Below are 13,177 nucleotides of genomic sequence, written 5' to 3' on the forward strand. Positions count from 1 at the left end.
CTTCCTCCTGTTCTACATCAGTGCAAGAGATGGTCTCTGTGGTAACTAAACAGCAGAAGCTGCCTAAAGTCCACAATTCTTTGTACCATTTTCTGAATTCAAAACAGACTGGAGAGCTAATGCTAGGGGATGGTAGCTGACGGGGCTGAGTTTGTGAGGAGGGGAGGGAACAGTCTAGCAAACGGGGGAGTGCTTTTGAGATTAATGAAGGAATAGAAGGCGATTTTCCTGGACTGAAGGGTAATAGAAGTCAGGGTGTCCTAGAGAAGCAAAAAATTCTGATAGCTCATCCAAATTGAGGCAATTTTGAGATTGAAGGCTGGTACAAAAATATAATAACATTTATAATTAAAATTCATGTCTTGAAATATTTACAGATCAACCAATTGACTTCATAACATTGGTCGATTCTTCAAATTTTTTTTCAAAAAATTACATATTTCTAAAAAATAAAAAAAACCATATTAGCTATATTAAAGCCAGTTTTAAAAATCTTTATACTGATTATCTGTATATTAAAAATAAGCAGAATAATTATTCTTGGTGCATACTCATACTTTAATTCATCTCATTTTGTAATCCTAAATTGTTGGCATTTTTCTGAAAATACATTTTTAATTGTCTTATTATTAATTATGTAATGAAAATTCCCTATTTTCATACCTAGAAGTAATTTCTTTCTAAATGATCCTATGCTTAATTGAAGAATGTTCATCAGATTCACATACATGATATCTTAGTCAATTTCAATTTTATTCGTCTTAGGTTCAGCATATAAATTTTCTTTTATTTTGAATTTTTTTTTAAAAAATATTTATTTTTGAAAGAAAGAGAGAGACAGAGTGAGAATGGCAGTGGGGGAGCAGAGAGAGAGAGGGAGACACAGAATCTGAAGCAGGCTCCAGGCTCTGAGCTGTCAGCACAGAGCTAGATGCAGGACTTGAACTCATGAACTGTGAGATCATGACCTGAGCTGAAGTCAGATGCTCAACCGACTGAGCCAACCAGACACCCCAGCATATAAATTTTCAGATGAAAAATTGAAACTCCATCAAAAAATCACTTTTGTGAATTGATACATTCCGAAGCACAAAACAGAATTTTATTTTTATGTTTTTAATATGAAATGTATTGTCAGGGGCGCCTGGGTGGCGCAGTCGGTTAAGCGTCCGACTTCAGCCAGGTCACGATCTCAAGGTCCATGGGTTCGAGCCCCGCGTCGGGCTCTGGGCTGATGGCTCAGAGCCTGGAGCCTGTTTCCGATTCTGTGTCTCCCTCTCTGCCCCTCCCCCATTCATGCTCTGTCTCGCTCTGTCCCAAAAATAAATAAAAAACGTTGAAAAAAAAAATTAAAAAAAAAGAAACGTATTGTCAAATTGGTTTCCATAAAACACCCACTGCTCATCCCAACAGGTGCCCTCCTCAATACCCATCACCCACCCCAGAATTTCAGAAATTAAATTGTATATATTTTTTGTATTCTCATTATTTAATGTGTTCAGTGCCTCCTTTGTTTTTGTAGGGATAAATTTTAATGTCATTCTGCCTGCAAGCTTTTGTTCAGTAATTTCAGTTTGCTAAAAGATTTAAAATTGGATATTTTTAGTGATGATGTATTGTTTAAGTCCATTTCAGCTGCCGTAACAAATATATTATAGACTAGGTGTCTTAAATAACAAACATTTACTTCTCACAGTTCTGGAGGCTAAGAAGTCCAAGATCAAGGCACCAACTGATTTAGTGTCTGGTGAGAACCTGTTTCCTAGTTAATTGATGGCTGCCTTCTCACTGTGTCTGTCCTCATATGGCAGAAAGGGTAAGGGAGGTCTTTGATAAGGATACTAATTCCCTTCATGAAGGTTCCACCCTCATGATCTAATTACCTCCCAAAGTCTTCACCTCAAAATACTATCACCTTGTAGATTAGGATTTCAGCCTATGAATTTGGGGAAGATACAAACATTCAGTCCCTAACAGCCATTTAGTGAATAATTATTTTTTTTAATTTTTTTTCAACGTTTTATTTTATTTTTGGAACAGAGAGAGACAGAGCATGAACGGGGGAGGGGCAGAGAGAGAGAGAGACACACAGAATCGGAAACAGGCTCCAGGCTCTGAGCCATCAGCCCAGAGCCCGACGCGGGCTCGAACTCACGGACCGCGAGATCGTGACCTGGCTGAAGTCAACGCTTAACTGACTGCGCCACCCAGGCGCCCCCATTTAGTGAATAATTAAAAGTAAGATTTGACAGTTGGCCTTGAAGAAAGTAGAACTAAAATCTAGAAGCTTCACTTATAAACACATATAACGCCATTGTAGGAGAATTAAAGTCTTTGTTCAAATGTTCAAACATTCTAAAATCTCACTGACACTGGACAGCAGAGCGTACACAATTCCTTCTAAATTCATGTCTGCTCCATAGGTTTCTTTACTAAGTAAGAGTATTTTTCCCTGATAGGTTATGGTCACCCTAAATTTGAATTCATATAATAAACATAAAACTAAGACATAAATGTTCAATTTGAGCTTTTAAATGAATTTATAATAACACTAAAATAATACAGTATTTTCATCTTTAACTGAATGAACTTTCAAAAGCCCCGCAAGGACTCCCCCACTCTCCCTGCACATGTGAATCATGTTACAATCTGGTAGGCACAGGTGGTGCCAAGAGAAAGAGGAAGACCTTCTGATTTCTGGTCTCTAGTACTCATTGCTGGTATCTTTAGAATCCAGTCATACATGGGTCTGCCTCCTCATGTGTGTGGTTCCAGAGATAGCTGGTGGTGAATTTCAATCAGCTCCTCCCTACCTGCTAGGACACATGTGTACATCTCTTCCCAGCTCCATATTCACTGATTTCAATTTGATAGCTTAAAACTGTCTGCGGCGGGACTATTTACACCACAGAAATTGGTAATTCCTACAAATTACTTTTCCTCACCCTACCGTAAGAGCTGGTTGTTAACTGTTGACCAGCATACCACTGCAAGAAACCCTAACACAAATCCTTTCTAGGCACCTCATGCCTCTCTTCCTTGCTGGAAAGTCTCCACTTGAAAAGAATGCTGCAGCAGAGTGGGTCAGGGCGAATCACTCATCCTGGTTTGGCTAGCACAATCCCAGTAAGCACCTGCTGTGCCAGGGTCCTGTCCTGCTTGGCGCTTACACCGGAAATAGTCACTTTGTAATACTGTGTAAATAACAAACACAATTAATGGTTGCATTAAAGTTAGGATGCGTTTCATAGAACTTCAATTTTTATTTCCAGCTCCTTTCTACCTTTGATCTTGCCTAGTAGTATGTGGAACACATACGCTGTGATCAGGACTCTCTCTGGGTATATGATTAAATAAAAACGACCATCAGCAATACCCAATGCTCTTTTCCTGAACCCTTGCACACACAACGTAATTTATACCTCTCTTTCAAGGACAGCATGCCGCATGCTCTTTGATAATAAAATCAATGTACTCACACAGGAGCAGGTGAGGCTTAGCTAACTTCAGTTGGGTATGTGTGTAGGGGAAAAAGGATTCCATATTGCTGGCCCTCCTGGACACTTGGTATATTACTGTCCTAAGTTACAAATACCAGTTTAGGCAAGAAGTGAAGCGCAGTATAGTATCTTATTTCTTAGAAATGATCCCAGTCAAGGAAATATTTTGTAGTCTCACCAAAACTGAATTTATCAGAGGGGATGAAACTCAGCTTCTAAGTGATTAGGCACCAGCAGTTTTTGCACCACAGTTAAATGTTATGTGCATAAATTATAAATTATATAGCCAAATGTTTTTATATCCTAGCTTTGGATGGACTCAAAATAATATTTTCATAAAGTACACACTAGTTAATTGAGGTTTATGTAGCGTATCTAAAGAATAATCAGGTGTTTAAAAATAAAGTATTAATCAAGGTGTATTACTTTTCTATGACTGCTGTAATAAATTATTATAAGTATAGTGGATGAAAACATAAACTTATTATCTCACAGCTCTGTAGGTCAAAAGGTCTGACATGGGTCTCAATGGGCTAAAAATGAAGGTGTTAGTGAGGCTGCAGTATTTTCTACAGGCTTCTAGGAAAAATTGTTACCTTGTTTTTTCCAGCTTCTAGAGGACACCTGCATTTCTTGGCCCATGGTCTCTTTCTTCTTCAAAGCCAGTACTGTTGTAGCTTTCTTTTTCTTTTTTTTTCAGATTTTTTTCATGTTTATTTGTTTCTTGAGAGACAGAGAGAGAGACCATTAGCGGGGGATGAGAGACAGGGAGACACAGAATCCGTAGCAGGCTTCAGGCTCTGAGCCCTCATCACAGAGCCCAACACGGGCTCAAACTCACGAATCATGAGATCATGACCTGAGCTGAAGTCAGATGCTTAACTGGCTGAGCCACCCAAGCACTCCTTTTTCTGCTCATCCTTCTATACAGTCACGTCTCTCTTTCTCTCTCTGACCATATCCTTGAAAAATTTTCTGATTTTATGGAAACATTGTAAGGACACATCCAGATAGGTCAGGATAATCACCCCAGGTCTAGGCCTTAACCTAATTACATCTGCAAAGTCCTTTTCACATGTAGGTAGGTAACTTATTCACAGGTTAGTGGTATTAAGTTTTAATTGTCTTGGGTGGGGTTGCATTATTCTGCCTACCACACAAAGTGATATTTTCAGCAAAGAATAAACTATGTTCTTGGGGTACCTGGCTAGCTCAGTCAGTCGTGCTTGTGATTTTTGACCTCAAGGTTGTGAGTTCGAGTGCTATTTTGCATGTAGATATTACTTAAAAAATCTTTGAAAAAAGGATATACTATATTATGAAGATCTAGAGTTCATCTTTCATTTCTTTGAAGATATAAAACAATTACCTAAATTTAGAATAATTTTTAAGATTAATCACAAATGGAAGTGTGAAAACGTTTTTTCGTTGTTATTGTTTTTTCTTTCCTGCTTGCATCAGGTACTACTTTCCTACATAACATCAAGAAGAGTCTATAGCCAGTTAAAAGCTCTCAATCTGGATAATTTCTTCATTTCTGTGATTCCTAGAAACTTGTGTTCATGATGGCCAGATGTCTATAATTTGGTTAGAATTTAATTCTGGAATTGTTAAAAAAACAAAAAAGTGTCTGCTGTCTAAGCCCATACCTGTTCCATACCTGTTGCTCTGGTGCATTTCTTTTTTTTAATTTATTTAATTTATTTCATTTCTATTTTTAATATGAAATTTATTGTCAAATTGGTTTCCATACAAAACCCAGTGCTCATCCCAACGGGTGCCCTCCTCAATACCCCTCACCCATCCTGACCTCCCTCCCACCCCACATCAACCCTCAGTTTGTTCTCAGTTTTTAAGAGTCTCTTATGGTTTGGATCCCTCCCTCTCTAACTTTTTTGTTTTTCCTTCCCCTCCCCCATGGTCTTCTGTTAAGTTTCTCAGGATCCACATAAGAGCGAAAACATATCGTATCTGTCTTTCTCTGTATGACTTATTTCACTTAGCATAACACTCTCCAGTTCCATCCACATTGCTACAAAAGGCCATATTTCATTCTTTCTCATTGCCATGTAGTATTCCATTGTGTATATAAACCCCAATTTCTTTATCCATTCGTCAGTTGATGAACATTTAGACTCTTTCCATAATTTGGCTATTGTTGAGAGTGCTGCTATAAACATTGGGGTACAAGTGCCCCTATGCATCAGTACTCCTATATCCCTTGGGTAAATTCCTAGCAGTGCTATTGCTGGGTCATAGGGTAGATCTATTTTTAATTTTTTGAGGAACCTCCACACTGTTTTCCAGAGCGGCTACACCAGTTCACATTCCCACCAACAGTGCAAGAGGGTTCCCATTTCTCCACATCCTCGCCAGCATCTATAGTCTCCTGATTTGTTCATTTTAGCCACTCGGACTGGTGTGAGGTGGTATCTCAGTGTAGTTTTTTTTTTTTTAATATATGAAATTTATTGTCAAATTGGTTTCCATACAACACCCAGTGCTCATCCCAAAAGGTGCCCTCCTCAATACCCATCACCCACCCTCTCCTCCCTCCCACCCCCCATCAACCCTCAGTTTGTTCTCAGTTTTTAACAGTCTCTTATGCTTTGGCTCTCTCCCACTCTAGCCTCTTTTTTTTTTTCCTTCCCCTCCCCCATGGTCTTCTGTTAAGTTTCTCAGGGTCCACATAAGAGTGAGACCATATGGTATCTGTCTTTCTCTGTATGGCTTAATTCACTTAGCATCACACTCTCCAGTTCCATCCATGTTGCTACAAAAGGCCATATTTCATTTATTCTCATTGCCACGTAGTATTCCATTGTGTATATAAACCACAATTTCTTTATCCATTCATCAGTTGATGGACATTTAGACTCTTTCCATAATTTGGCTATTGTTGAGAGTGCTGCTATAAACATTGGGGTACAAGTGTCCCTATGCATCAGTACTCCTGTATCCCTTGGATAAATTCCTAGCAGTGCTATTGCTGGGTCATAGGGTAGGTCTATTTTTAATTTCCTGACGAACCTCCACACTGCTTTCCAGAGCAGCTGCACCAATTTGCATTCCCACCAACAGTGCAAGAGGGTTCCCATTTCTCCACATCCTCTCCAGCATCTATAGTCTCCTGATTTGTTCATTTCGGCCACTCTGACTGGCGTGAGGTGATACCTGAGTGTGGTTTTGATTTGTATTTCCCTGATGAGGAGCGACGCTGAACATCTTTTCATGTGCCTGTTGGCCATCCGGATGTCTTCTTTAGAGAAGTGTCTATTCATGTTTTCTGCCCATTTCTTCACTGGGTTATTTGTTTTTCGGGTGTGGAGTTTGGTAAGCTCTTTATAGATTTTGGATACTAGCCCTTTGTCCGATATGTCATTTGCGAATATCTTAACCCATTCCGTTGGTTGCCTTTTAGTTTTGTTGGTTGTTTCCTTTGCTGTGCAGAAGCTTTTTATCTTCATAAGGTCCCAGTAATTCACTTTTGCTTTTAATTCCCTTGCCTTTGGGGATGTGTTGAGTAAGAGGTTGCTACGGCTGAGGTCAGAGAGGTCTTTTCCTGCTTTCTCCTCTAAGGTTTTGATGGTTTCCTGTCTCACATTCAGGTCCTTTATCCATTTTGAGTTTATTTTTGTGAATGGTGTGAGAAAGTGGTCTAGTTTCAACCTTCTGCATGTTGCTGTCCAGTTCTCCCATTTGTTAAAGAGGCTGTCTTTTTTCCATTGGATGTTCTTTCCTGCTTTGTCAAAGATGAGTTGCCATACGTTTGTGGGTCTAGTTCTGGGGTTTCTTTTCTATTCCATTGGTCTATGTGTCTGTTTTTGTGCCAATACCATGCTGTCTTGATGATTGCAGCTTTGTAGTGGAGGCTAAAGTCTGGGATTGTGATGCCTCCTGCTTTGGTCTGCTTCTTCATAATTCCTTTGGCTATTCGGGGCCTTTTGTGGTTCCATATGAATTTTAGGATTGCTTGTTCTAGCTTCGAGAAGAATGCTGGTGCAATTTTGATTGGAATTGCATTGAATGTGTAGATTGCTTGGGTGGTATTGACATTTTAACAATATTTATTCTTCCAATCCATGAGCAGGGAATGTCTTTCCATTTCTTTATATCTTCTTCAATTACCTTCATAAGCTTTCTATAGTTTTCAGCATACAGATCTTTTACATCTTTGGTTAGATTTCTTCCTGGGTATTTTATGCTTCTTGGTGCAATTGTGAATGGGATCAGTTTCTTTATTTGTCTTTCTGTGGCTTCATTGTTAGTGTATAAGAATGCAACTGATTTCTGTACATTGATTTTGTATCCTGCAACTTTGCTGAATTCCTGTATCAGTTCTAGCAGACTTTTGGTGGAGTCTATCGGATTTTCCATGTATAATATCATGTCATCTGCAAAAAGCGAAAGCTTGACTTCATCTTTGCCAATTTTGATGCCTTTGATTTCCTTTTGTTGTCTGATTGCTGATAGAACTTCCAGCACTATGTTAAACAACAGCGGTGAGAGTGGGCATCCCTGTCGTGTTCCTGATCTCAGGGAAAAAGCTCTCAGTTTTTCCCCGTTGAGGATGATGTTAGCTGTGGGCTTTTCATAAATGGCTTTTATGATCTTTAAGTATGTTCCTTCTATTCCGACTTTCTTGAGGGTTTTTGTTACAAAACGATGCTGAATTTTGTCATGCTTTTTTCTGCATCAACTGACAGGATCATATGGTTCTTATCTTTTCTTGTATTAATGTGATGTATAACATTGATTGATTTGTGAATGTTGAACCAGTCCTGCAGCCCAGGAAGGAATCCTACTGGATCATGGTGAATAATTCTTTTTATATGTTGTTGAATGCAATTTGCTAGTATCTTGCTGAGAATTTTTGCATCCATATTCATCAGGGATATTGGCCTGTAGTTCTCTTTTTTTGCTGGGTCTCTGTCTGGTTTTGGAATCAAAGTAATGCTGGCTTCACAGAATGAGTCTGGAAGTTTTCCTTCCCTTTCTATTTCTTGGAACAGCTTGAGAAGGTTAGGTATTATCTCTGCTTTAAATGTCTAGTAGAATGCACCAGGGAAGCCATCTGGTCCTGGACTCTTATTTGTTGGGAGATTTTTGATAACTGATTCAATTTCCTCGCTGGTTATGGGTCTGTTCAAGTTTTCTATTTCTTCCTGTTTGAGTTTTGGAAGTGTGTGGGTGCTTAGGAATTTTTCCATTTCTTTCAGGTTGTCCAGTTTGTTGGTGTATAATTTTTCATAGTATTCCCTGATAATTGCTTGTATTTCTGAGGGATTGGTTGTAATAATTCCATTTTCATTCATGATTTTATCTATTGGCGCCATCTCCCTTTTCTTTTTGAGAAGCCTGGCTAGAGGTTTACCAATTTTATTTTTTAAAAAAGAAGAAAACAACAACTCTTGGTTTCATTGATCTGCTTTACTGTTTTTTTTAGATTCTATGTTGTTTATTTCTGCTTTGATCTTTATTATTTCTCTTCTTCTGGGTTTGGGGTGTCTTTTCTGTTCTGCTTCTGGTTCCTTTAGGTGTGCTGTTAGGTTTTGTATTTGGGATTTTTCTTGTTTCTTGAGATAGGCCTAGATTGCAATGTCTTTTCCTCTCAGGACTGCCTTTGCTGCATCCCAAAGCATTTGGATTGTTGTATTTTCATTTTCATTTGTTTCCATATATTTTTTAAATTTCTTCTCTAACTGCCTGGTTGACCCATTCATTCTTTAGTAGGGTGTTCTTTAACCTCCATTCTTTTGGAGGTTTCCAGACTTTGTCCTTTGGTTGATTCCAAGTTTCATAGCATTGTGGTCTGAAAGTGTGCATGGTATGATCTCAATTTTTGTATGCTTATGAAGGGCTGTTTTGTGGCCCAGTATGTGATCTATCTTGGAGAATGTTCCATGTGCACTCAAGAAGAAAGTATATTCTGTTGCTTTGGGTTGCAGAGTTCTAAATATATCTGTCAAGTCCATCTGATCCAATGTATCATCATGGCCCTTGTTTCTTTATTGATCCTATGTCTAGATGTTCTATCCATTTCTGTAAGTGGAGTATTAAAGTTCCCTGCAATTACCACATTCTTATCAATAAGGTTGCTTACACTTGTGATTTATTGTTTTATATATTTGGCGGGCTCCCGTGTTCAGCGCATAGACGTTTATAATTGTTAGCTCTTCATGATGGATAGACCCTGTAATTATTATATAATGCCCTTCTTCATCTCTTGTTACAGACTTTAATTTAAAGTCTAGTTTTTCTGATAAAGTCAAGTCTGTCTTATATAACTCCAGCTTTCTTTTGGCTTCCAGTAGCATGATAAATAGTTCTCCATCCCCTCACTCTCAATATAAAGGTGTCCTCAGATCTAAAATGAGTCTCTTGTAGACAGCAAAGAGATAGGTCTTGTTTTTTTATCCATTCTGATACCCTGTGTCTTTTGATTGGAGCATTTAGTCCATTTACATTCAGTGTTATTATTGAAAGATATGGATTTTGAGTCATTGTGGTGTCTGTAGTTTTCATGCTTGTAGTGATGTCTCTGGTACTTTGTGGTCCTTGCAACATTTCACTCAGAGAATCCCCCTTAGGATCTCTTGTAGTCTGGTTTAGTGGTGATGAATTCTTTCAGTTTTTGTTTGTTGGGAAGGCCTTTATCTCTCCTTCTATTCTGAATGACAGACTTGCTGGATAAAGGGTTCTAGGCTGCATATTTTTTTCTGTTCATCACATTGAAGGTTTCTTGCCAGTCCTTTCTGGCTTGCCAAGTTTCAGTGCATAGGTCTGCCACTACTCTTATGGGTCTACCTTTGTATGTTAAGGCCCGTTTATCCCTAGCTGCTTTCAGAATTTTCTCTTTATCCTCGTATTTTGCCAGTTTCACTGATATGTCATGCAGAAGATGGATTCAAGTTACGTCTGAAGGGAGTTCTTTGTGCCTCTTGGATTTCAATGCCTTTTTCCTTCCCCTGATCAGGGAAGTTCTCAGGTGTGATTTGTTCAAGTATGCCTTCAGCCCCTTTCTCTCTCTCTTCCTCTTCTGGAATTCCTATGATACGGATATTGTTCTGTTTGATTGCACATGGGAGGTGCCCTGCAGTTTGGAGCCACCGCAAGGACTACCCAAAATGACGAAACAGAAGAGCTCTGGTGATTTTCAACAGCCCTGCTGTTACTTTCTTTAATTAGAGCCATGGTTCTGAATATGCACACATTTCCCCACCCCCTCCACACACAAAGGCTGCATGCTCACTGAAGTAAATGAAAGAATTAATCATTGAATGGAATTCCCTTAGATCTTGAGCAAATGTTGTATAAATTTTAATCCAAAGATTACTTCAAAGATATATACAAAGGAGGATGATACGTGAACCAATTTTAAGTTTTTAATAATAGAACTTTGGTCAAGTTTAAAGTTAAATGGATTTGTGATTGAACATTTATACATAAACATATATTTCTATTAAATATTTATGCATATATAAATATAAACTTTCACAAAATAAGGCATATATAATTGTAGGAAAAATATTTTTCAAGTGAAATTTCTTTTTTTTTTAATTTTTTTTTTAATGTTTGTTTATTTTAGAGAGCGAGGGAGACAGAGCATGAGCAAGGGAGGGGCAGAGAGAGAGGGAGACACAGAATCCGAAGCAGCTCCAGGCTCTGAGCTGTCCACACAAAGCCTGATGCAGTCAGGGCTCAAACCCACAAACTTTGAGATCATGACCTGAGCTGAAGTCGGATGCTTAACCAACTGAGCCTCTCTTGAGTGAAATTTCTTAAAATTTGTTTTCTCTTTTATGTAATACTTTTTTTTTTTTATTTTTTAGAAAGAGCATGGGCTGGGGAGAGAGGTGGAGGGGAGTGGCAGGGAGGGAGAGAGAGACAGAGACAGAGACAGAGAGGCAGAATCTTAAGCAGGCTCCATGCTCAGCACAGAACCTGATGCAGGGCTTGATTTCACGACCCTGGGATCATGACCTGAGCCAAAATCAAGAGTCAGAAGAACTGACTGAACTACACAGGCTCCCCTCTTTTATGTAATTATCAGAATAAAAGCAAGAAATGTTTGGAAAAAGATGTTATGTAACACAACTGAACACAGAGAATAATCTCTGATATAGACGGGACATTTAGCATTGTCTGAAAATGTTGAGAATGGATGAGTTCAAGAAGGAAAATAATCTATAAAAGCATGAGATAATTTCGGTTAAACATACTAAGCAACTTCCCTCCTTGAAGATGTAATTCTACTATCATCATCTTGAAATGTCGAGAATGAAAAGGTCTTAAAATTACAAACTCCCAATAAAAATGAGGGGTGCCTGGGTGGCACAGTCAGTTAAGTGTCTGACTTTAGCTCAGGTCAATAATCTCCTGGTCTATGAGTTCGAGTCCCGTGATGGGCCCTATGCTGACAGCTCAGAGCCTGGAGCCTGCTTCAGATTCTGTCTTCCTGCCTTTTTGCCCCTCCTTGCTCTCAAAATCAATAAACATTAAAATTTTCGTTTTTTAAAAATAAAAATGATTCTGTTTCCCTGTCTCTCTGCCCCTCCCCTGCTCTCTCTCTCTCTCTCAAATATTTAAAACAATGAAAATTAAAATCATAAAATTTGTATTTCAAATTAAACTTAAATTAGATTTGTTATTTATAAATAACTTATTTTTTATTTTCAAAAAATTTTATCCTTATATTAGTTTCTTAAGTCTGTTGTACCAAAGTACAACAAACTGGGTGGTTTAAAGCAACAGAAATGGGGGCACCTGGCTAGCTTAGGAGGTTAATGTGTGACTCTTGAATTTGTTTCAGGTCATGATCTCAGGGTTTGTAGGATTGAGCCCCGCATCAGGCTCTGCAATATCAGCGAGGAGCCTGCTTGGTATTTTCTCTCCCTCTGTTTTTGCCCCTCCCTGACTTGTGCTGTCCCTCTTAAAATAAATAATAAACATTAAAAAAAAAAAATAAAGCAACAGAAATGTATTCTCTCACAGTGCTGGAGTGTTGCAGTCAGAAATCAAGGTGTTGGCACCGCCATAATCCTTCTGAAGCCTCAAGGGGAAGATCCTTGCCTCGTCCAGCTTCTGGTAGCCCTAGCCATCCCTCAGCTTGTGTCAACATAACTCCAACTCTTATTTCTATATTTACCTCTGTGGCCATTGTCTGTTTCTGTACCTCTGTTTCTTGTTACTAGGATATCAGTCATATTGTCTTGTTTTGTTTTCCTTTCCTTTCTTTGGACACCAGTCATATTGGATTAAGGGCCCACTCTACTCCATTGTGACCTCATCTTAACTAGTTACATTTGCAAAACCCTATTTCCAAAGAAGGTTACATTCTGAGATACCAGACACTAGGATTTCAACATACCTTTTGCGGGAGACACAGTTCAACCTGTAACAATTCTATTGGTGAAAAGTCTGGTTCTCTTCTGAGGCTTAAAGAAATAATCAATGTAAAGCTTGTGTGGCTTTTTCTGTCTCATTCTTTAGTGGATCAAGAATTAGTCTAAGTTACTAAATCTATGTTTACACTGGTTCACCAATTCAATTTTCTGATTATTGTATTTTTAAAAATTTTGGATATGGTTTTAGAGAACTGATAAAATTGAATGTGTTTAAAAGTCTGTATTTATAAGATATAATGTACATTTAATAAAGTACAAACTAACTAATTT

General features: G+C 38.4%; 1 long non-coding RNA gene across 4 annotated transcripts in view; it reads right to left on the reverse strand.

The window, feature by feature from the left end:
- Positions 1-12,758, reverse strand: part of LOC102901980 — a 52,355-nt gene extending 39,597 nt beyond the window's left edge. For 3 of the 4 annotated variants that reach the window (XR_006584939.1, XR_002735838.2, XR_006584938.1), the window contains exons 1-2: positions 12,649-12,758; positions 4,097-4,223 (exon numbers count right to left, since the gene is read on the reverse strand). This is a non-coding gene — a long non-coding RNA (uncharacterized LOC102901980). Of the gene's footprint in view, positions 1-4,096; positions 4,224-12,492 lie in introns of all 4 variants that reach the window. The other variant, XR_006584937.1, reaches the window with a different exon arrangement.
- Positions 12,759-13,177: the final 419 nt, after the last annotated feature.

The sequence above is a fragment of the Felis catus genome, chromosome C2 (assembly GCF_018350175.1).
Source record: "Felis catus isolate Fca126 chromosome C2, F.catus_Fca126_mat1.0, whole genome shotgun sequence".
Taxonomy (NCBI): Eukaryota; Metazoa; Chordata; class Mammalia; order Carnivora; family Felidae; genus Felis; species Felis catus.